Genomic DNA, 1173 nt, shown 5'->3' on the forward strand with positions numbered 1-1173 from the left:
CATACGAAGTGTGCTCACGTCCACCCGAGCGTTGCCCCTCCCCGGGACGGGGGTCTGATGTGTGCAGCGGTGGGTTACTTTGTGTTTGTCTTGTTAAGGGAGCAGCTGGCCACGGGATAGGAGGCTCATTCCTCACTCGTCCGCTCTCCATGCGTCCGAGTTAATGATGAAAACACCTCGCTGCAGCCGGCCATCGCTCAGCCCCTGACTGACGGAGACGGGAATGAATGGGACCGGGGCTGTGTGCACGAGTGTGTGTGTGTTTCTGTGCATGCGTGTGTGTAATTGTGTATGTATGTATGTGTGTGTGTGTGTGTGTGTGTTAGTGTGCATGCACGTCTGTGTTAGTGTGCATAAGTGTCTGTTTATATGTGTGCATGTGCGCGTGCTTGTGTGTATGTGTGTTTAGATTGTCTTTGTGTGTGTGCATGTGTGTGTCTGCACGTGTGCATGTTTGTGTGAATGTGCATGTGTGTGCGTGCGTGCGTGCCCGTGTCTGTGTGTTTGTGCGTGCACATGTGTTTGTCATTGTGTGTGTGTGTGCGTGCGTGCACGCGGGTGTGTTTGTGTGCGTGTGTGTGTGCGTGTGTGTGTGTGCCGACTCATTACCTACTTGTGTTCCTGGTGTAATTCTGTGTTTCTGTTTGTGCGTCCGCATTAGCCCCCTCGGCCCCAGTGTGTCGGTGTGTTTGCCGTCTGTCATTCTGGTGGCACATTAGCAACCACACCGTCCTAATGTACTCCGGCCGCACCGCACGCCTCTCCCAAGATGCACTGTGGTTTTACCTGGCAGACTCTGAGTGCCGTGTTCTGACAGGAGGTATCGTTTCCTCCTGTTGACGGGGCTCAAGGCCCCCCAGAGTTCACGCTCGGCTTTCTCTCCGCAGATCCGTCCGGCCGCCATCACCGCTGAAAGCCTTTTTCCAAAAATAAAAAACGGCTCAGACCAATCAATGCTCAGGGGGGGGGGGGGGTCGGCTCACGGCGGACAAGAAGCGAGGCAGTCGGGGCGCCCCGATGGCTCACCGGGTGGAGCGCGTACCATTTAGGCCCAGTCCTGGTCGCAGCGAACCTGCCCGTGGTCCTCTGCTGCATGTCCTCCCCCTCCATCTCACTCTATCATAAAGCATAAAGAAACAAAAGAAACATGTATTTTTGTGATTTAAGATAAAG

Source organism: Gadus chalcogrammus, chromosome 11, assembly GCF_026213295.1.
Source record: "Gadus chalcogrammus isolate NIFS_2021 chromosome 11, NIFS_Gcha_1.0, whole genome shotgun sequence".
NCBI classification, from domain to species: Eukaryota; Metazoa; Chordata; class Actinopteri; order Gadiformes; family Gadidae; genus Gadus; species Gadus chalcogrammus.